Below are 22,106 nucleotides of genomic sequence, written 5' to 3'. Positions count from 1 at the left end.
GAAGACCATCGTGTATGCATGAACGTATGCGTGTGTGTGTATATATATGTCGTCATCATCGTTTATCGTATTCATTCAATGCTGGCATGGGTTTGTCTTTTTTTGTTGTACACGTTTCGTGACATCCTGTGCCCACATATGCATATATATATATATATATATATATATATATATATGCATATATATATATATATAGTGTAGTATATTGCCACTTAAGTGTGGCTGACCCCTAGGGGTGGATGTTACTGTTGCTTTTAGCCCCAGGAGGACATCTCCTCCAGCTGGCTTATCGACACACGACTGTGTCCTGTTTGCCAAGGGAAGTTATCCCTCTCACCTCGTGCTGCAGATCGAGGTGAGAGGGATAACTTCCCTTGGCAAACAGGACACAGTCGTGTGTCGATAAGCCAGCTGGAGGAGATGTCCTCCTGGGGCTAAAAGCAACAGTAACATCCACCCCTAGGGGTCAGCCACACTTAAGTGGCAATATACTACACTTTATCGTGCAGTTACTGTTAATACTTCATTTAGAGAATTAACATTATATATATATATATATATATATATATATATATATATATATATATATATATATATGCATATATATATATATATATATATGCATATATATATGCATATATATATATATATATATATATATATATATATATAATTTATATTATATATATATATGAGGAGGTGAGATGTAAATGGGCATCATTGTCCTACAGGAGATATTGTTTCCAGTCTACTCTAACAATCATGTTCAGCTAAGGGGCAAATATTATCTTGCTTGGAAAAACCAGGTGAGAGTTGGTGACAGAGAAGGCATCCAGCCATAAAAAAATCTGCCTCGACAAATTCTACCCTCTCCTTACAAGCATGGAAAAGTGGACATGATGATGATGTATGTACATATGTATATATGTATGTACTCTTTTATTTTCTTCATTGTTCTTGTCTCTCATATCTATATTTTCTACAATGTATTTCAATTGTTTGTTCTCTATCAGTTTGTCAACAATCCTACACCCTCTATGTATTGATGATACTAAGCACACAAGTGTGCATGATAAAACTACTTATTTTATATATAAATTTATACTCTGCTGCTTTTGTTACCTTCAAAAAGAGTATTTTCTTTCAAATGCATAATAATAGCTTGTAGTTGTAATATATACATAATGGAAGGTTTGCTGTTATCATCAAAGTTTGTGTAGGTAGTGGATTTCGTAAAACGTTCATTCAATATTTTGATGGAGGAAGTATGCATTTAGTAATTTTAATCTAGTTGTTTATATTCTTTTATTCTTTTACTTGTTTCAGTCATTTGACTGTGATCATGCTGGAGCACCGCCTTTAGTCAAGCAAATCGATCTCAGGACTTATTCTTTGTAAGACTAGTACTTATTCTATCGGTCTCTTTTGCCGAACTGTTAAGATACAGAGGTAAATACACCAACGTCAGTTTTCAAGCAATGGTGGGGGTGGGGGCACAAACACAAACACACAAGCATATACATATATACGACGGGCTTCTTTCAGTTTCCATCTACCAAATTCACTCACAAGGTTTTAGTTGGCCCGAGGCTATAATAGAAGACACTTGCCCAAGGTGCCATGCAGTGGGACTGAACTCGGAACCACGTAGTTGGGAAGCAAGCTTCTTACCACACAGCCACGCCTACTTTCCACAAGGTTTAGAGTTTTAACCCTATTGATACTAGCCAGCCCGAGACCTTTCCTTAGTTCCATGATAAAAATACTTCTTGCTTTACAGTATTCTAAACAAAATCACTGTTGAAATTTCAAACGTCAACTTAATAATGACTAAGATATTTCAATGAATTCTGCATTGTTTTAAAAAATAAATTAAAACTAAAATGTACGTAGAATCCGTTCTGCTGAATTACTACTGACATTCATTTTTACCAATCCACCTTGAATCAGATTTAGAAGGTTCCAGAAAACTTCTGAAACCACATCGTCATTTCTCTGATTTTCTTTTCTTTTTTTTTTGACATAGGAGTCAAAAAATACCATGACATTTTGTTTTTAATGGGAGTTACTCTTTTATTGGTTCCAACATTCGGGTTGTGGATTTTGTGGGAGGGGTAGGTGGACAGCACCGATTAAAGAGGGTGTCAGCTTTGGTATTTTAAAAAGGGCTGGGTTGGGGTCGTCGGTATTAAACACGCGCACAAGAAACGAATTACTGAAAACAATTGTAAATTACAAGAGGTGTGTGTAGTTGTGTGTGTATGTATGTGTGTGCGTGTGTGTAACCGAATTGTTTGAATACACGTATCAATGAAACAGCATTTTTGTTTTTGGATACAATGAGTTTTACGTGACTTGATAATACTCTAATATTTTATGTCTATTCTGAGTTCAATTTTCGGCGAGGTCGACTTTGCCTTTCATCCTTTCGGGGTCGATAAATTAAGAACCAGTTGCATACTGAAGTCGATCTTATCGACTGGCCCCCCCTTCCTCCCCCAAAATTTCGGGCCTTATGCCAAGAGTAGAAAAGAATATTTTATGTCTATTACCAGCGGGTGGGGGCGACTTGGCTACTCACGCCAATATTTAAAATAATTTTCCAACATGTACCTTAAACAAACAAGAATATGAAACAACATAATCAAGTCAATATATATTAGAAACAAAGAACTTTTCACAGGCCCCGATTATTGTCATCTCCTCGGTGACTACTATTAAATTTTACCATCTGTGAAATCTCTACAAAGAGCCACCCACACTTCTAAGTATTCAACAGCAACTACTAAAATAACTAACTATTGTTCTATATTTGGGGATTTTATTTGTTTAAAATAAATAAAGCAAAACATTCCTTTTTCTTTTTTTTCGAAGTTACTCCAACACTGGAATATTTGTTCGTTCATTTCTTATTTACATAACAGGTTTTCCTTTTTCTTGTAATTTTAATTTTGGCAAAATATGATTTCTCATTTCCCTTGATTCGTATTATTATTATTATTATTAAATTTTATAAACTTTTCTGCCCATTTCTTTTGGTTTTTAAACAACTTCGTCTGCCCAGTCTATCTGTTGATGTATACGCGCGAGTGTCACAAAAGATCGATGATACAATGTTTTAACCGTTATAAACAACATTCTTCAATATTCCGAGGTAAACCTATCTGCATTCCTTTTTAGTTTATGACAAGATTTCTGTCAGATAAACCGGCTTTACACAATAGCTGTGACGTTTGCTGTTCGTCACACGATCGCTGATTTTTATCTTTTTTTTTTTTTTTAAATTATGAGATTTAGTCACTGTCAAATCTTTTAAACAATTAGTCACTATTATCGGATTTCCTTTTTTGATTACTTGAAAGGACACTGGCAGATAGGCGTATTCAGCGCCTACGCGCACCTAACAAACCAACACAGCGCTATTATTCATTTTGCTTCAGAGTTGCTTCCCTTCGCAAGTCTGCTCTCTTTCTCCCCCCACTCTCTACTGTTATTGACCTTGCCCTCCTGGCCCGGTCTACTACCTTCCTACTAATCTACCACTGGCTCTACTAGTTCATACAAGTTTCTACACAATACCGTTTCAAACTGGATACTCTCATTTGGATTTCCTAGCTGTACGATCGACTAAGTAAGTTATTTAATATATTAGATAACACATTGTTTTTTTCTTATTCCCCAAACTCATTGATCTGTAGTACTATATATATATATATTTGTGTATGTATATATATATATATCTATATATGTATAAATCAATATAGCTATATATATATATAATGTATAAATGTGTATATATATTGATTTGTTTACTTTTTTCACTCCATCCTACAAAACGTGCTAAATTGTAATACGATGACTAAGATATGAAAACATTAAATCGCCAAGCACCTGCTTTTGCCTCCGAAAATCTAGCTTGTCAGCATGTCTTTTTGTCGATTTTAGTCTACGCCGCCAACTTAGGTCAGTCTTTGTTAGCTCGATTTAACTCGGAAATTGCTCGAAAAAGTAAAAGATTATACCATTCTGTACTTTATTATTCTCTATCCGTGAAAGAAAACTAGATATCGGTGTAATTTCCAGTCAACTGTTCCTACTTAAGATCATTTTACTTTGATAAAAGTTGTTGATTTGATGTTACCTCTCTTCTTGATCATTATTAACATGACGAAATGTTCTCAATGTGTGTTTGTTTACCTTCAAACTGTACGCTGTTTAACACGCGGCCTTCATTATTACTTACTTCACTAAAACCACTTATATTCGTTTAGCTCCTAGCTAACTTTCTGTAAAGCTTACCATGTGAATTGTTCTCTTTAGTTTCGACTATGTAACTATTTGAAACGTAGATCCAGTTACAAGTACCATCGTAAATATTTTATCGCTTGTGTCAGAGTGCAAACTAGATTCCGATACTGTCGGTCTTACACGATCATTTATTATATCGGTACATCGTTATTATCTATTGCGATTTTCTGTTTCCTTTTGGAATTATGTATTGTAAAGCATTAAAATTTAGGCTTATATATACACAATCTACTTCCAATTAAACTCCACCGGACTCATTACTCTGTATTCAACAGCAAAGTTATACCATTAGGTGCATATGGTATTTGCTCTTTGTCTTTTGTTTGAGAAAAATGTTGATATGAATTAATAAACAGAAGTAGTTGGGTAGAGAGATTTGAAAAATCATCTTCACTGGTTTTAACCTACAATATATTGAATGTAGCTGTCATATCAACAACATACAAGTTTTATTGTAGTTCTATTTACTGACTATTGAAACTAAGTAGGACACAGTTTTCATCTTACACATTGTATTGCTTAATATTTTTATTTTAATTCCCATCTTGCGTTGCGTCTTATCTAATTTGTTACATAAAACAACCGAGCCGATTTTTTAAAAAAATTTAGTCAATAACTATTCAGTTTATTCTACAACAATGGATTATTAATTTACACACAGATCTGTGATTAATTCGGACAACAGCTTAAGAATGGATTTCAAAATGGACAAAATAACCGCCTTTTTTTATTGAATAATTACTAAGTTCAATCGATTTGTACTTATGTATACATATGCATACATTGCATAAACACATATACACACACACAACGACGAAGTGCAGTCAATGCTAAAGTTTCACAATACACTGACCGTTCCTGTGAAAATACTAACTGTATTTTTATTTCAAGTAATTAAAAGTCTGCTAATATTGTATGCTTCAATTGTTTTAAATATATTTTTTAACACTTGAAACCTTAATATGCATATATATATATATATATATATATATATATATATATATATATACACACACACATGCAGCTCATCGCAATTCGTCTTAATTCTTCCTCATCGTTTTCCAAAAATATGATTTTTTTATCCATCCTTGTAAGTTAACTTTCCGTCTCTTTTAAAATTCTTTCTCTATACTTTTATAATACTACTCTTTATACTCCCGAAATCGGCAGACTGTTAAGTCGTCTTAAGGTATCATGTTAAAAACACCGATGCCTATTTAGCACACATGCCTACCTGTTGGATAAGTTGAGGTAGGTATTTCAGCTATTTGTTGTTAAGAAATTTTCTCTCGCTGTCTTTTCTAGGTTATGCTCACACCTTATCTCCATGTGAGTGTTTGTACGGGGAGGGGGTATGTGTTTAGTAATTTTAGTCTAGTTGCTTATATAGATTATTACTGCATGCATATGTATGTCTACCTTATTAGTTTTATCATCATCATTATTAGCAGCGTGGTTCGACGTCAACCTTGCCGTTTCCCCCTTCCTTTGACAATAAAGTACCAGTAATATACTAAAAATCTAGTCAGAAGATTGTTCTTCCCCTTCTATCTAAATGTAGCTTTGTGCTAGTGCGACTCATCAACAGTGTTTATTAGTAGAACGGTTGAATTGTGCTCCAGCTCTTCACGTTCTGGGTTCAAATTTCACCGAGGTCAACACTGTCTTTCATACGTCGGGGCTCGTAAAGTAGCACATAAGTACAAGAGTCAAATTTAAATCAGCTTATCTTTCACATCAGATTTCTAGCTTTGAGCCTATATTACAAGAAATTCTTATGGCACTGAAGTGGCGTAATGGTTAGAAGATTTGACAATCACTTGCTGTATTTGCTTTGTTTTTTCTTTTTGCATTCTGAGTTCAAATCTCTCCGAATTCAACTTTGTCTTTCATCCTCCCATACGAGTTATGGACTAGGATTAATTTAATCGATTACTTCCATACAATTTTTATACTCATTTTAGAAATTATTGTCTTAGATGTATGATACATATTGTTTTAGATGTATTGTATGATACCACAACTGTCTGTTGTCACGTTTTAAAACCTCATAGTACAACTGATTCAAGAACAGCCATTTCTATCTTCTAGGGGAGTTTTTAACCTATTAACTACTTGGATAACCTTAAGTAAACTGAAGTTTTTCAACTCAGTGTATTACATATGCAAGACCCTTCTGTGTTTATATTTAATATGCCAGCACTAGCATGGCTGTGTGATAAGAAGTTTACATCTCAACCACTTGGTTTTGAGCTCAGTCCTACCATGTGGCACCTTGGGCAAGTGTCTCTTACTATAGCCTTGGGCTGGCCAAAGCCTTGTGAGTGAATTTGGTACACGGAAACTGAAAGAAACCTGTATGTATATGTGTATATATATATATATATATATATATATATATACATATATATATATATATATATGTACACCAACCACATCCAGTCCACACTGTAAAGCAATTGGCGTTTGGAAGGGTATCCAGCTGTAGAAACCATGCCAAAACTGAACTCGCCTGTGCTAGTGCCATGTAAAAAGCACTGAGTTGCCCACTCTGTGGGGGTGGTTGGTGTTAGGAAGGACAGCCAACCATAAAAGCAGACGCAGAAGTCAGGTGCAATCTTCTGTCTGGCCAGCTCCTGTCAAACCATCCAACCCATACCAGCATGGAAGGAGGACACTAACTGATGATGATGATGACGACGTGTCTGTATGTATGTGTGTGTGTGTTACTGTTTCTTTGTCTTGATTTCACCTGAGAGTTGTAGGTGAGTGTCACCGTTTTGCAAGTAGTGACCTTTGTTTACTGTCTTCTGTGAAAGCATATCTAGTCATAAGGAGATATCATCTTTCTTGGAAACAGGTGATAACTGGTGACAGGGAGGGGCATCTGCCTCAGCAGTTATCTTTCTAGCCCATGCAAGCATGGCAAAGTGGACATTAAAACAAGGATAATGGACACTTGCCTAAACTATTTTCTTTCAGCCTTGTTTGATAGTCAGAGTCATTGCTACAATACTCGCTTTTTGTCTATAATGAATATATTGATCTCTTTTAGTTTTGCCAACCTAATAAAATATATTCGGCTGAAGAGGTCTAATAAAGCTGAAACATGCCTGTTGCTTTCACCAGACCAGACCAGATGCTCTCTACTCTAGAATATCTAAAGATTTGTTCAAATGATTTTATTAGAATTATCTCCTTTGCTTGTTATTAGATTTTAAATGCCTCTTAGGGGAGTTTTTGTTTAAAATTGTGGGATAGTCACAGTTCATCTGAGTTATTTAATTCATCATATTACGTATATAAGACACTTTCACGTTTGTATTTATTATGCAGAGTGCTCATCAGAGATATTCCTCTATCATATTGTTATTTTGTTATTGTAAAGAATTCTGAGAATTATGGATAGATATTACAAAGTATAGCTTGTAATTTAAATACTTATTTAAGTTGCTCTACGTCTATTTCATGAAAGTTTTGTTTCTTCAGAAGACTGTCAACCAGATGTGGTTTGTGTTTTATACTTTATAGCATATGTGCAGGTCTGGTGAAGAATTTGCTTGCTAACCACATGGTTTCAGGTTTAGTCCCACTGCATGGCACCTTGGGGAAGTGTCTTCTACTATAGCCCCAACCCAATCAAAGCTCTGTAAAAGCCTATTGGAGGACTGTGTCTGTTTGGGGTCAGTAGGTAATATATTCTTTTCTACTCTAGGCACAAGGCTCAAAATTTTGGGGGAGGGGGGCAGTCGATTAGATCGGCGCCAGTATGCAACTGGTACTTACTTTATCAACCCCGAAAGGATGAAAAGCAAAGTCGACCTCGACGGAATTTGAACTCAGAACGTGAAGACAGACAAAATATAGCTAAGCATTTTGCCCGGCGTGCTAATGTTTCTACCAGCTTGTTGCCTTTTAGGTAATGTATTACCTGAAGTAATACAAGTCTGGTCTTTGGATTTGGATGCCTCTTGTGGACTCCACTCTGTTGCAAGAATTTCTGCTATGTCTTTGGTCTGGGGATAGCTCCCTTCCTTCTTTCCATCAGTCTCAGAAACCTTGAAAAGTTCATGAACTCTGACCTTCCTCATCTGGCACATATAAGTATTGTGATAGTTGAATAGCTTTCTATTTATCTATTAATACGTGGAGTGGATGCAATGACTGTTGGGTTAAGCATCAGAACTGTTGGCTGAACTTTATAATTATCGATGTTGTGCAATATTCTATCTTGAGTAAATCTAACACTCTCCTTCGCTATGCTAGCAGCAAAATTGAGAAGCCTCTTTGTGGTCACTTAACTTGTTAGAAATAGCAACCAAATTTTCCTCAAATCACATCCTACCATCTTAAAAGAGGGGTGACTTATTTGATAATATGGTCCCACAAAAAGACTGGATGATCAGTGCTGGAACATCTCTGATCTGATGTTTTTACTATCAGGGCTGACCTAAAGTTTAACAACTTAGAAGCGTATACATCTATCAATGAATATATTTGGATAGAAGTGTCAAACTGAAATCTAGTTATTAGTTTAGTAATTTACTTTGCTGGGGTAAATGTGATCTATAACTTTACAGAAGCTTTTTCATTAGAGCCAAAGAGTTTTATGTCATGGTGGACAATTAGGCCTGTACTAATTGATGAGGCTACCAACAGGATTTAATTTGTAGTTTTAACTAATTTCCTTCCTTTATGGCCATTATCTCTTTGGGTAAAACATGCTGATTTCTCTTCTGCTAAAAGAATCTTAGGTTTCATGTCTTTCCGAAGAAACCAGTTGGGAATCGTTTGTGTATCTTTCTAGAAACATTATGATGGAATGAAACAACTAAGTCTTGAATTGACAAAGTGGAGAAAAAGTACATGTTATAAGTGCAGGCATGGCTGTGTGGTTAAAGAGCTCTTTTTGCAACCATGTAGTTCTGTGTTCAATCCCAGTGCGCAGCATCCTAGTCAAGTGTTTTCTACTATAACTCTTGGCTGATCAATGCCTTGTCAGTGAATTTCGTAGACAGAAATTGTGTGGAAATCTGCCTTATATTTATATGCATGTGTCCTAGAGTTTGTCACCTCTGGACAACCAATGCTGGTTTGTTTATATCCCCATAACTTAACTGTTTGGCAAAATAGATCAATAGACTAAGTACCAAAACTTTTCAAGGCATTGACTTAGCATGGTCACAGTCCAATGACTGAAACAAGTTAATAATAAAGCTACCAATATGCAATATTATTCCATAATACATTCCAAAATTTTTGCCTTTCTGCTTCATTTGTTTAAGTTTTAATTATTTGTTAGCGTGATGGTAGAAATGGTGAGGCATTGAATTAAATTTCTAGTATTTACTAATAATCCTTACATTCTGAGTTCAAATTGTGCCATAAATAAATTAGCTTGTCTTCTCTCTAGCGCTCATAAAATACATTGTTATGCACTGTGGTCAATTTGATCCATTACTCTTTTCAAATTGCAGCTCTGTACCAAAGTTAGAAATCGTTTATGGGTGATAATAGTTCTATTCTCACAACTGTATACAGTTCTGTCATAGCATTGCAAACCCACTGCGTTTACGTAGTTAGAAAGGCAACATTTCATAGTTCTAATTACATCTGATTGTACCAATTATTCCCTCTTAATAGCATTGGGTGGTGTTATATTTTGGGGCTTATTGTATAGTTTTATCTCAAAATCCATTCCCTTAAATTGGTTGCATTTGGTAAAGGAGAATAGTTACTTTATGACTAAATGAAAAAAATCACTAAGTTTAAAAACCATACTGAAGATGTTTTTTGATCCTATTTTACGATGCTGACCTTTTAATATATAACAACAATATCCATATGATAGCCATTATAAGCATTTCCCGATAACTACAGTTTCGAAAGGGTTATTGTTTTGCATAGTTTCATATAAGGTAAAAAAAAAAAAAAAAAAATATATATATATATTTCTGATATTATGTGAAACAGAAATCATCATTGTTGTTGTTGCTTTAATATTCCTTAATGGGAATGGTAAATATAATGGCATCTATAGATGATTCTGACTGTGGCAGCAGTAAATGTTTTTTTTTTTTCTGTTTTATTTATTTCCTTTTATAGTTATATATTGTGTCAGTTATCAATTTAATGCTTTGTTCAGACTCTGATGTGCTCTCTCGCAGTTATTGTACTTTTGTTGAGCTAAACTCCAGTCACCCTTTTTTTTCTTTCTTTATTTTAATTTTTTTTTTTTTTAAATAATAATGCTTCACTATCTCTCTTCAACAGTCATAACTTTGTGGTTTTATTTAATAGATTTGTACCTTTTACTTGTTTCTGTCAATGAACAGTAGCCATTCTGGGGCATCGTATTGAAAAGTTTAGTTGAACAAATCAACCCATTACTTATTTTTAAAATCTAGTACTTATTTTATCAGTCGCTTTTGCCAAACCACTAAGTTGTGTGGATATAAACAAACAAGCAGTGGTGGATGGGGAGCAAACAAAACTACATTCACACATACATGATGGGCTTCTCACAAGGCATAGATTGGCCGAGGGCTATGTAGAAGACACTTCTCCAAAGCGCTGCACAATGGAATTGAACCTGAAGCCATGTGATTGCAAATCTAGCTTATTAACTACACAGCCATGCCTGCATTAGTTTTCATTTTTCTTTTCTTTTTTTATTACAAATGGTTGTTGTTGCTTTCTTAACATCTTAAAATGAGTGTAAGTTTTCTTAAAATAACATTTCCAAATTCTCACAGTTCTTTGAATATTATTAACAGGTTGCATTAATAAAATAACTTGTGTAAATTTATTTCTGAAAAACATTCAATGTTATTGATGTTTATTTTAATTTTTAACATTATTTTTGTAAAAAAAATTTATTAGTGCATGTTAGATAGTAAAATGTCTATGAGGAAAAAATAAAGCAATCTGCAATAGAAAATGGGAATTAATCCTGTATATACACACATGTATGTATGTATGTATGCATGTATGTATGTATGTATATATATGTGCGTGTGTGTATGTATGTATATATGTTCATGTGTGTGTATGTATCTATATACATATGTGTGTGTATATGTATGCATACATATATCTATATATATATGTGTGTGTATATATATATATATATATACACACACACACACACATAGCACTGCTCTAAAGTAATTCTGACTGTCTTAATCCTCAGAGAGAACATGTGGGACTGACAACTGAACATTGTGATTTTGACCTAGTTGTGGTCTCATTCAGCTTTCCTCATGTCTGAAGCACACACACTTTTTAGGCAGATTGTTTACATATCTGTTGACATCAGGAATTAATCATTCAGTAGCAATAAGTATATGAAAAAAGAAGAAAAAGAAATACTTCGTAACACACCACAGAGTATATGAGTTAATAGCTTCTAATGAAAATAGTAACGACTTAGCCATGAAATATAGGTGGGGAGAGGATATGTATTTTCAGCTTTTGGAGAAGCTTTTATATTGCTTCAGTCATTGGACTGTGGCCATGCTGGGGCACCACCTGGAAAGGTTTTAGTTGTGAAAATCAACCCCAGTACTTACTTTTTAAGTCAGGTACTTAATCTGTTGATCTTAATGCTGCACTGCTAAGTTACACAATCGAATACAGGTCATCAAGTGATGGCGATGGAGACAAACACACAAATTATATTTATATACACACTTACACCCACAGACACACACACAATAGGCTTCCACACTGTTTCCATCTTCCAAATTCACTCACATGGCTTTGTCCAAGTGCCACACAGTGGGGCTGAACCCAAAACCATGTGGTTACAGAGCGAACTTCTTAACCCTACAACCATGCCTGTCCTTGTATGATGAGCTTTTCCCTTTAAAGATGGTTACAAAGTAATGGCCCTTTTAAAAACTTCAGGGTACCAACATATATTTATTTGTTGAAACAGTCTTCTTGTGGAATTAAATTTGGAGAATGAATGCTACATCCCTGCCGAACAGTGTGCGATTTGAGTGTTGCTGTAATGAATGTTTTAATTTTTCAAGCTGTGATAGTAAGTTTAAAATGTGTGCTAAAGCAATACTAATATGCCAATTAACACACCTTTTTCTAGATGTAAAACAGAATTTTCTGTTTGAATATTAGCTATTTCCTCTCAGCATCGCAATAGAAGTCAGACAAATTCTGTTGAGGATTTGCATTGCCTCCAGTTACACAATGAGTTTGACATTTGTGCTGCACTCTCAAGAACTTGGGTGTGTATCTGAGTTTCACCTCTCTATCTCTTTCTCTCTCTCTCTCTCTCTCTCTCTCTCTCTCTTTCAATCCTCCCCATCTCCCTTTCAGTCATATCCCCCCTCTCTCTCTCTTTCTCTCAAAAGTAAATAAACACTCTTCATTATATTGTTACATCTGTGTTGACACAATTAGCACAATGTTCAATCATGTTAAATCACTAAAACTGCACAAGACATGTCTATTAAATACTAGATTAAGTATTTAAATGCATCAAATAACATTATTTAGTTTCTAGAAATAAGTCTTTCAAAAATGATGATGTTTGTGTTATTATTATTATTGAGCGAGTATATTATTGACCGCGACTTTGAAGTTTCGGCCAGTTAAGCCATCATTGGACTGGCTTAACTGGCTGAAACTTCGAAGTCACTATCAATAATATTTTTATTTAAGAAGAATAAGTTTGTATTCTACAAAAATATAGAATAACCCATGAGATTAATGTAAAATTGCTTTTCGTATAACTGAACATAACAACAAACATTAGTGTGTTTGTGTGTATGTACACACACTCACACGCACACACACACACTCTCTCTCTCTCTCACTCTCTCTCTCACTCTCTCTCTCTCACTCTCTCTCTCTCTCTCTCTCTCTCTCTCTCTATCTCTATCTCTCACTCTCTCTCCAAAAATAATTGTATTAGTAATTTCATGACCTTTTAGTCAACAGTCTAGCATGTCAGCACTGTTTGCCACTATATTTCAAAATTAATCCTTTCAAACATAGTTTATCATATTTAAAAAATTCAATTATGTTATTTGCATATCATCACCATCATCATCATGCTCAGTAACTATAAAAAAATCATTTTTTTTTTTCGAAATCAGCCTTCAAGATATTAGAGTTCATAAATTTCCAAGTATGCTTGGGAAATGACTTGAATATTTTCTAAGCTTCAGAAATGATGTATCTCACTTTTCTTCATTTTTTTTTTTTTTTTTTTTAATGCAGTATTTAAATTATATGATTTTCATTTTTGTCTTTTTGTTTTTTTCTTCTCACGATAGTCTGGAAAATATTATAGGAAGAATTATTTTAAAATATATTACTTATATTACTAACGTACGAAACTGGCAGAACCGTTAGCATGCTGGGCAAAATGCTTAGCAACATTTTGTCAGTCTTTTAGTTCTGAGTTCAAATTCTGCTGAAGTTGACTTCACCTTTCATCCATCCAGGGTCAATAAAATAAGTACCAATTAAGCACTGGGTTTGATATAATCAACTTACCCCCTCCCCTAAAATTGCTGGCATTGTGCCAAAATCTGAAAATAATATTACTTACATTAACTATAATATATCACCATATATTATAAAGGGGGGGGGAGCTGGCAGAAACGTTAGCATGCCAGGCGAAATGCTTAGCAGTATTTCATCTGTCTTTTCATTCTGAGTTTCTATTGCTCTCTTTTGCTGAACTGCACTGTAATGGCAACATAAACAAACCAACACTGGTTGTCAAGCTGTGGCCACACCCACCCTTGCACACATACACATACTTACATGCACATTGGGCTTCTATGCAGTTTCCATCTGCAAAATTCACTTACAGTGAATTGGTTGACCCCTGGCTATTGTAGAAGACACTTGCCGAAGGTGCCACACAGTGGGACTGAACCCAAAACCACATGGTGCAAAACAAGCTAGTAATAAAGAAAAACAGCATAACAAAGAAAATAAATAATAGCAGAAAGGTTAGGTGTTTCAGAGGTTCATAGCGGCAGTTCATCGTAACCTCATGAATTTTTGTGAAGGAACAAAATTTCTTTTAAAGGAAGCTGTTTCTTAAGTCATAAAAGGAAGGTCTAATAAATCAGTTTATTATACTTTTATTTCTAATACAATATTATTTAAGTTCTAGGTGACTGTAAATAAATTATATCAGGTATAATCTTTTTAATCATTTGTGCTTGATACTATTTGCAAATATAGGTGCAGTTAAGTACGTGGTTAAGAAGTTTGCTTTGTAACCACGTGGTTCTGGGTTTGGTCTTATTCTGTCTCACGTTTGGCTAGTGTTATCTACTATAACCTTGTACTGACCTTTATCTTGTTAACTGAATTTAATTGAATTTAGTGGCCTGACACTGTGTGTGTGTGTTTACATTTACACCAGTGTAAAAGCAAGTGCTGTTCTTGTGGTGTTTCTTTATGTTTTTGTGACTTAGCTGTTCAGTAGATAGAGATGACTAAAAGTAAGTAACAAACTAGCATTGATATGAGCAACTGAACTGTTGATATGGTGATGCTCTAATATGACATATGACCACAGCAAGAATAAAGCATTTTGTTTCACATGTTCAATGCTTTTTTTTTGAAAAATAAATGAACCCTTTAGCATTTAAACTGGCCATATCCAGTCAAATATTCAACCTGTTTCATGTTCAATGTAGCCACCCCCCAGCCTTTCACACTTACCCTACAATGTCATTCAAAATATAAACAGTTACATCATCAAAATCTCAATGCTACAAGATAATGCATGATTAATTCAAAACAATATATTGGGTTGTCCGGAAAGTTTGTGCCAATTTATAGTAGCTTACCTTTCGACTTATTTGCCATGAAACCACCTCAATTCTGGGAAGAGGGTATTTTCAAGTTAAAGGAAAGATGGAGACACATTGTGCAACAAAATGGTTCATATTTGGTTGATTAAAAATGTAATGGCAAGTATTTATTGACCTTTTTCTTTCCTTTAAAAATCGGCACAACCAGTAAATAAATAAGCATTACATTTGACAGAGAAATCTGAATGCTAAAGGATTTAGGGAATATATTATCTTTTCTACCATTGCTGTAATCACTAAAATTAAGGAATGAAAATATACTGTTAGAGATTGAAATAACTGAATCTAACTACTGTTAGCATCATCATTTGATGCCTCTTTTTTCCATATGCTGGCATAGGTTGGATGGTTCTATAGGAACCAAAAAGCCAAAGAGCTGCATTGAGCTCCAGTGTCTACTTTCGCATGGTTTCCACAGTTGGATGCCCTTCCTCATACCAACCTCTTTATGGAGTGTATTGGATGCTTTTTCTCTTGGCACCAGCACTTGTGAGCTCACTAGGTACTCACAAGGCAAGATCCTTCATCTTAGCGGGGTATGCTATTAACCCATTACCTACCAGTGATCTCATATGAGATCACTTAAAAATTACAAATTTCGTAATTATCTGTCAATATTTACACATATCTAACCTTTTTGCTATATCTACTAGGTATATTTCTCTGATATTCAAATGAGGTTTGCTAATTTTTCACCCAATATCTCGCTTATTTCTATTTAAAATGTTATTTTGATCATTCCAGTGTGTTTCTAAGGCTGCTTTATGCTAGAAATCAAAGTTTCATAAAAAAAAATTCCTGTTAATAGAATTATGGGAGGTAATGGGTTAAGGGATGTGAAAGTATGATAGAAGGACAAGAACAGGCCTTCTTGCTGGAGAAATGAATACACAGATTTCCAATTCTACTGAGAATAATATTGGGAGAGAATTTTAATCCTGTTTCCCCTAACTTTTAGAAGTAGGTGGTTAATAATGAAAGAGTAATCTGAATTGTTGGGTGTTTTTTCACTATTTTTTATATCCGTATACTGTTACAGACATGTGACTTTATGTTTTTGTTTTCTCTATTTAGACACTTGAATAATGTTGGCCATTTTATTTTTTTCCCTATTCTCTTTTATGACCTTTTTTTTTTTCAGTGTAACTGTGTAATTGTGATATTTCTGTTTGACTTGAGTTTCCAATTAACAATGTTAAGGAATTTTTTTTGTTAATATAAATGTAAGTCTAAATTCTTTGTTTAACACACTTATCTATCACTAAATTATAAAAACCAAAAAATTTTAGTTTTTGTGACAGAATGTTTCCATTTTTAAGGAAACATTTTTTATATATTTTATGTGTCCCTTTCTTGTAAAGTCTGGCTTCTGACCCTACTTAATTTGCTTAGTTATCTGTGACTGTTACCACAATTACTCAGCTTCCGTACTAATATTCATTGTTTTTGTCCAGTACTAGATACTTGAATCTATTTTTCTTCAAAAACAATATTAGTAAAATTGGTGGTATGTTGTCAACTCGATGTAACAGTCCCATGAAAGGGAAGAATACTACTGCTATTTAGCCCTAGGAAACACCGTTTCCTGTTGGCCTTGACACATTTCGTCTTTATATGTGTGTGTGTGTATAAAGACTTTACTAACTCTGATGAGCACAAGTTTACATAGTTGGATTGTTACCTAACACTCCATTGAACTTCTAGTGCGAAACCAATTGGTAAGATTGGTTGTAATAGATGTATAGTACTGTATATATATATATATATATATATATATATATATATATATATATATATATGTAAATGATCATCATCTTCTTCATATTAACACATACTTTTTCATGTGTGCATGTGTTGGATGGAGTTTATTGGAATAGATTTTTTTATGATGAGATGCCCTTCCTGTTGCCAACCTGTATCTGTTTCCAAGCAAAGTAATATTTCTCTATGACTAGGCATGAACAACAAACATACACACACTCACACGCACATATTTACATCTCTGTTTCTCCTCTCTCTGTACATGTGTATACATGTAATATATAAATATATACATCTACACACACATACACATACACACACAGATGTATGTATATATATATATATATATATATATATATATATATATATATATGGGAGAATGTACGAAAAAACAACAACAGACGAGGACAGGTGGTGTAAATAATAAAAGGATGTATTAGTATGACGCTCGGGAATACGGAAAGTCTTTGATGTTTCGAGCTACGCTCTTCAACAGAAAGAATACGGAGACAAGGAGAAAAACACGGAGAAAAAAATTTATTATCACATACACACACACAGGTGTATATATATGTAAATTAAATCTTACTGCGCAGTTAAAATTACCAACTTTATCCTAGTTAATTATCTTTAGTTGTTTTCAATCTTATATCATTGTTATCACAACTGAAAGCATGACTGTTTTACATATCTAAGTTCTGCACCTCAGGCATTCAGTTAAGAAGGTAATCTTCGAAATTTATGAAAGGAGTATCAATACTGTTTTCATCAAATCAATCATCTGAATCTATTTATGCTCAAGAAAGAATGAAATTCTTTTACATTTTCTTCAGTAATATCAAATGAAATATTTGGCAATGGAAATGATATAAAAATCTAATGACTCTCTCACCTAAACTTTCTGTTGAAGTAAAAAACGCAAAATGGATCTGGATAAGTGGAAGTTTTACTACAGGGAAAAAAATGTTCTTTGGTTGTCTGCTCCATACTGATTCCTTCACAGATTAGTTGTTTCTCTCACATTTGTTGATTGATTGCTGGAACAGTGAAATGGAGGGATCTGAAAATAAATGTATTTTTTGAGATGAAAAAATTAAATGGTTTCATTTTCAATTAACTTTTAGTCTAAATCAAATTATTGTAATCAACATTTGAAACTGTTAATTTTTTTCCAAATATTCTTTGGTAAATGTTAGTTTTCTTAAATTAAACAATATACAGTTGTCAGAGATATATTTGAGATTTATCAGGAAATCATTAGATTTTCTCCTTAACCCTTTGCCTGTCTTGTATATACATGTGATACACAAGGCATATTTCCTTAGTGTCCATGCATCATATATGATAAATATTCCCAATTTTTTCAACTCCCAGGGTATCTTGAGCCTTATGAAAGGAAAGTTTTATATTACTCAGAATGTATGAAACGTGGGTTAACTAAAAGTCTGAAAACAAGCATCAATGTTTAAAATAACCACCATCATCATCGTTTAATGTCCAATTTCCATGCTGGTATGGGTTGGACAGTTTGACTGGGAACTGGCAAGCCAGGAGGCTGCACCAGGCTCCAATTTGATCTGGTAATGTTTCTACAGCTGGATGTCCTTCCTAATGCCAACCACTCTGAGAGTGGAGTGGGTGCTTTTTACATGCTACCAGCACGGGAGCCAGTCAGGCGGCACTGGCATTGGCTACGTTCAGATGGTGCTTTTTACGAAAATACTTTTTATATGAAAATACTTTGGACAAGCAAAGGGTTAATATTTTGAAATGAATTAGTCAACTAAGACACATGAAGGGGAAAAGGAACCAAATTACATTTCTTGCTTACAGTGAAAACTATTTCATAGGACCCCTAACAGAATAAAGTGATGGGGGTAGCTGATACTGACAAGCCAACAACATCCCCAAAGGAACTTATGATGAATATATAATCTAAAACTTTCTGCTTCGTCAGATACTACTGATTAAAGATTCTCCTAAAAGGATATACAATATAGATTATGTCTACTTAAATAGAATACCGAGAATTGCTATGAGATACTGTTTATTAGATGCACAGCTGTAAAATTGTCCACGTCTAACCTCACGCCTATTTCTTGTGTTACTCATGTACACCAGAATCCATTAAATAGCCAACCTTTGAAGCAATATGCACAAAATTCATTCAGGAAGAAAATGTTGTTTATCAAATAATTTATGAATACTTGCCAATAGTTTTCTTTACTACGGCTGTTTTGGCTTTGAACTTTCTCTCTCCACATGATACCTGACTAATAAATACTTAGTCATAACAGTCGTTTGTTAGTTATTAATCTATCAGTCACACCAATTATATATTTGTCAATAAACACCAGTCACTCTACTTGTTTATTGATTAAGATGAGCTGTGGAGCTGTGATATTGACAGTGTTCATGTGTATGTAAACACACACACACACACACACACACACACACACACACACACACACACACATTCACTCACACAGATGCATGTTTGCACATACATATATGAACATGTATGTATAATGTGTGCACATATATAATGGACACATGCTTATGTGTAGATTCAGAGTACTTTTAATGTCTTTGAGTGGAATCTTAGGTTGATTGTTGAATAGTTTGTTCGTAAAAATACCTTAGAAAAAGTAGTTTTACTGGATAGAAAAGCTTCTATAAATAGTTTAATTGACCTTTTTGTTACCATATTTTTGTGTTTGTTTCTATTAATTTTGAAAATGCTGAAGAATTTAATAAAGCAACTTTGTCATTGTTATGTTGGTATTTGGAACATACTCTTAACATGAAATTTTTGATGGAAGGTTTTAATTTAAAACAGGAAATTTCTATCAAAGAATCAGGAGCAGTCTTGGGCAGCTTAGCATCAAAAGGGTTAAAGGATCAGGATAAAGAGTAAAGCAGATAGTGAAAGCTAGAAATAATATCACTCCCTCTGTGTGTGTGAGTGTGTGTACACACGTGCACTCACACACACATACAACATAAATAACATTCATTTGGAAGAATGGTAACTATATCATCAAAATAATGTACACTCATAATATAAACATAAAAAAACAATATGAATAAAGCTTGATAAGTAAAACTGTAATTAGTTTAAATGATAGAAAATGCTTGTCTTCACCATTCTAGTAATTGTTTTCACAGTTCTGTTAGCGTTCTGTTGATGAAAAGTTTGCTTGGTGAGAATGTTTCAGAATATACAACTATTTCAGAAAATATGCAAATACAATCCCTACTTCTATTTTGCTTATTAGTCTTCAAGTATTCAAACTTAGATAATTAGATTAAATCTGCTGTCACATGCTTAATTTTGGCTAGTTTTGAATAGAGATTTAATGAAGTAAATTTTTCAAATGTATTGTCCTAAGTTTATTGGGAACATACTTCCAACAAGAATACGTTCTATGGGGTTGTAATTTTCAAGTATAGACATGGCTGTGTGGTTAAGAAGTTCATTTTGCAACTACATGGTTTTGGGTTCAATCCAAGTGTGTGGCACCTGGGTAAGTGTCTTCTACTATAGCTTCAGAAACTGAAAGAAAGTCATATTTGTGTGTTTACATTTGTGCTTCTCTGCAAAACGCTGAGCTACAAGCAGTGATATTGTCACCATTTCCCCTGTCAATAAATTATCCACTGCTTTGCACCTTTGAAGATGTGTGGAAGAAAAGACCCCTTTTTTGAAAAATATGGGTCAGGACAGAAAGGGCTTCTATTTGTAAAGCAATGCCTCAATAATATAGACAAATACAGGTATACGAAGTACCATACAACATAAATTCCTCTTGATTTATTAAGATTATTTCCATTTTTAGAGAATGTCTCATAAGCACCAAATGGCAATTAACACCACTTCCACTTGAGAAGGAGAAATAAGCTCAAGAGCCAAGAATTCTTCAAAGTTTACATGCCATAACCCACACATAAAACCAAACAAGAATTATTAAAGCTTTAGTGAAATAAATAAATTTTAGCTTAATAAAAGCCATATGTTTATGTATAAAAATGTAATATTATCTTTCACATAGTAATGAGATTTCAGTCCAAGATTTGAATTTAAAAATTTGAACACTTTAATAGAGATAGTTTCAAGCATTTGCTGTTAAAATTTGATGCAATATTCAGCATCTTAATCCTAAGAATTCTAGACTATAAGCTATTATCTCTTATCACAATAGAAATTCAAATAAGGTAATTTATATATTTATTAAATCCTTGTTATCTACTTTCTGTACTGGCACTAATTTTCATTTAGATCCTATAAATTGTTGGCTTGTTGGAGCATTACTGAAACAGTTTCTTGTGATTTACTATGTCTAGGACAAGTCAGCCTAGTTGAGACTATTCTTCCAACATCCTCCAAGCAAATGAGAAACTTGTTAGTTCTGTAGCATTGATGCAGATTAAAAGATTTCTTGTTGGTGCTTTTTATTATATATAGGTAAAGAAGCTAACATTCATTGAGAATTATGCATCTTTTTGACAAGTAGAGTAGGTTAGTTTCCATTGTATGTCTATAAAATTATTCATTTGCTTAAAATGCCAGAAAAGATGTTAATGTTTCTTTTAAAAACAAATTGTTTATTATAAATCTCTATAAATTCAACTTTATAAATTTGCTATATTCTGCTTTATTCTTATTCCACTAACATCTTTGCCTGGTTACTGGTAACATTTTGTTTGTATTTTACAAGTTATGTCTATCTACTTATGTATGTTTTTGTCTATGAAGTATTGGAAATAGGAACGTTATTTACTCTGCTTATTGTTGCAAATAAAGCAATCTGTATATTTAATTTATGATAGCATGAAGAGAAGGAGGGAAGATAAATGCTATTACTTAATTTGTTAAAAATGATTTACAATTTATAACCTCTCTTTTTTGAGTGATTATATTTTTATTTCTTGAAATGGTGGGTGGCATGGTTAAAGTTTTGGAGAAAAGTTAGAATGAACATGTTTATATCTGCTTGTTTTTGATTTATCTTAGAAAGAACATTTTCTAACTTCTTAAAATACTAAATGTTAGCATTTCTGCTATGTATTGATAGTATTACATTAGCACATAGCCACAAATAAGCAAGTAAAACAATACCCAGTACTGATACTGTTCTTTTCGATCGTAGTCCATAGAGATAATAGACAGCTGAC

At 33.7% G+C, this 22,106-nt stretch overlaps 1 protein-coding gene and 1 long non-coding RNA gene across 5 annotated transcripts in view; one reads left to right on the top strand and one right to left on the bottom strand.

The window, feature by feature from the left end:
- The window catches only part of LOC106877289 (liprin-beta-1), a 367,092-nt gene that overhangs the window by 149,841 nt on the left and 195,145 nt on the right, over positions 1 to 22,106 (top strand). The window lies entirely within an intron of this gene.
- Positions 1 to 22,106, bottom strand: part of LOC106877291 (uncharacterized) — a 52,446-nt gene that overhangs the window by 9,677 nt on the left and 20,663 nt on the right. For all 4 annotated transcript variants that reach the window (XR_016242514.1, XR_016242512.1, XR_016242513.1 and 1 more), the window contains one exon: positions 17,824 to 17,991. This is a non-coding gene — a long non-coding RNA (uncharacterized LOC106877291). The remainder of the gene's footprint in view (positions 1 to 17,823; positions 17,992 to 22,106) is intronic.

Source organism: Octopus bimaculoides, chromosome 7 (genome assembly GCF_046866305.1).
Source record: "Octopus bimaculoides isolate indiv1 chromosome 7, ASM4686630v1, whole genome shotgun sequence".
Lineage (NCBI taxonomy): Eukaryota > Metazoa > Mollusca > Cephalopoda > Octopoda > Octopodidae > Octopus > Octopus bimaculoides.
The sequence above is the reverse complement of the archived record's forward strand: the minus strand, read 5'-3'. Positions and strand labels throughout refer to the sequence as shown.